General features: G+C 40.0%; 1 pseudogene; it reads left to right on the top strand.

Annotated features, from left to right (window-relative positions):
- Positions 1–595: 595 nt before the first annotated feature.
- On the top strand, positions 596–2,295 carry LOC117704357 (H/ACA ribonucleoprotein complex subunit DKC1-like; annotated as a pseudogene).
- Positions 2,296–2,603: the final 308 nt, after the last annotated feature.

The following is a 2,603-nucleotide window of genomic DNA, read 5'->3' on the forward strand; positions in this document are numbered from 1 at the left end:
AAAAGCTTCCTCATTTCCAAAAACAGTGTAACAGAGTAAAAAGTCATGTATATGGGATAGGAGAAAATATTTGCCAGTGGTTTATCTGACAGAATAGTAACATCTAGAATAAATAAAAAAACTTAAATTATTAAATGATTCCAAATCAGTAGTTCACTCAATAGATACATAAAATAATTTAACAAATACTTTTCAAAATAGTGATATAAATGGCACTTAAATTTATGATAAAATTTTAAACACCTTTTAAAGAAAAATTACATTGAGATGTAGCAGCCCAGTCAAAATATGTATCGGGGAAAAAAATTAAAATCTGAGCGAAATGTAAAGAGAATTTATTTATATACCTCAGTGAGGTGTCTGTCAATACGAAAAAAAAATAGAAAAAATATCATAACAATAAAGAAGAACAAAATCAAACTGTTTCTGTGAAAATGGACAGGTTTGGAAGTCAGAATGTTAAGCAAAATGAGCTAGACTTATACAAAATAATATAGACTGGAGCGGCCGGACCAACAGTCTCAGACTGTAAGTCTGCAGCTCTTAGCTTGAGGTGGCTTGGGCAGGACACACATTGTGCAGGGCATGATGAAGGATGCAGAAGTCACAAGGAGAACCCGAAGGGAAACCAACACGTGCTACATTTACCAGCCAAGCCATCCAAGTCTTTGGCCTCACAAACTAATTACTTTCCCAAAGAAGCATAAAAAGGAAAAAAAGTCTGAAAGCCATTACAGGAAGAAGATATAGCTGAAATACAACGTGCTGAAGAATTTTTTATCAAACCAGAATTCAAAATAGCTCAATTGGACACTTCTTAGTGGCCCTTATTACTAAAGAATTTTGTTAAGCTAAATGTAAGGACAATGCACTATACACCTATTCCTTGTGGCTCAAATCCTCTGAAGAGGGAGAGTCACAGGTAATCTTGACAAGTCCTCTATTTCCTCTTCCTGTGATTTAGTAGCCTGGATCCAATGAATACTTTAGGTAGAGAAGACAGGCCACAGTGGCACACTGGATTCCAAAGTGACTATTTAATTGTGTTCATTGAACGAGCCATTCATTTGGTGATATCGCAACAGTGTGCAGGCAAAGCGTATGTTGCAATTGTCTGGCTGCACAATGCTAGTGAAGTGGTATTCAGCGTTCTAGAGCCCTAACTGTCAGGTGCCCTGTTTCAGTGACCCATACTTATTGCTGTAATAAATAGACAGCTTTGAGTCAGGACTGTTTATGAGAGCAAAATGAAAGATTATGATCCTGAAGGAAGATTTGGAATCTTTTGAGTGAGCCGTGAAGCTGCAACCTACATTTGGACACTATGCTTACACCTTGGCTTGTTACTGGAAGCCCATCAGGCCGGAACTTTGGAGGGTGCATTCTGGAGTTATGAATGAAAAGGATCACATGGTGGCAATGCATGATGTACTTGATGCTTGGTGGCTGTATGATAACTATAGGATGAGAGTTACTTTTGGGGAGTGTTGTTTACCCATAGGAAAAGCCGTTGGCACCTCATAAACATCTGATTATGAAAATTTACAGTGAATGCAATCTGCTATGGGGCCAAGATCATGTGTACTCATGTTCTTCAATATGAGGTCATGACATTGAGCCCAACTAGAAGATTGTGGTCATTACCACTAAGGGGGAAGCTATCTGAATGGCTATTGCATTGATGACTACGGAAGTGATTTCTTCCTGTGTCCATGGTGTAGTAGCCAAGATTAAAAAGGGTGACCATGGAAAGATACCCTCATCCTCAAAAGTGGAGTTTAGGTCTAAAGAAAATTCAGAAGAAGATGATGATCAAGCAGGCTCTTCTGGACAAGCACAGCAAACCCACAGACAATACCCCTGTCACCTGGAAACAGGATTATATTGACTATACTAATTATGGCAAGAAAGCACTGTTTGCTGAATACAGCTCCTCAGCTGCTGAAGTTAAAAGGGAAGTGGGTTAGTGAGAGTAAAAGTGATGAGACCCCCTTCTGGAGTTCCCTGGTTGAAGAAGGAAAAGAAGAATATGAAGAAGAAGATGAAAATGAAGAAGAAGAAGAAGAAGAAGAAGAAGAAGAAGAGGAGGAGGAGGAGGAGGAGGAGGAGGAGGAGGAGGAGGAGGAGGAGGAGGAGGAGGAGGAGGAGGAGGAGGAGGAGGAAGAGGAAGAGGAGAGTAAAAATCCCAAAACTGTGATAGAAATTGGGGACGAGGATGCTGGAGATGGGAACAGTGGCACCACCAAAAAGGAAAATAAGAAGAAAGTAAAAGTTGTGGAAGAGACGTCTGAATAGTAAAAGCCACTTCTTGAAGTATTATGTTCAGCTGGGAGGAGAAATGAAAGCCTTATTGAAAAGACTTTTTGTTGAGGGAGTCGAACAGAGGTCCCAACATAGGAGAAAGTTCTGATACACTTTAGCTGCCACTTTTGACCAGTGGTTAGCTGGTGTGGCCATCTTATCCCATCCTGTCCTGTTCAAACTGTAGGAGAGATAAAATCAGTTTTTTATTTTTGCTGCCAACCCCTCTGCTTGCTTAAGGAAGCTGAAACTTTAGACATGGCATGGCCTAGTACCTGGCTGTAGCTATTTGCTAATGACCA

Source organism: Arvicanthis niloticus, chromosome 2, assembly GCF_011762505.2.
Source record: "Arvicanthis niloticus isolate mArvNil1 chromosome 2, mArvNil1.pat.X, whole genome shotgun sequence".
Taxonomy (NCBI): domain Eukaryota; kingdom Metazoa; phylum Chordata; class Mammalia; order Rodentia; family Muridae; genus Arvicanthis; species Arvicanthis niloticus.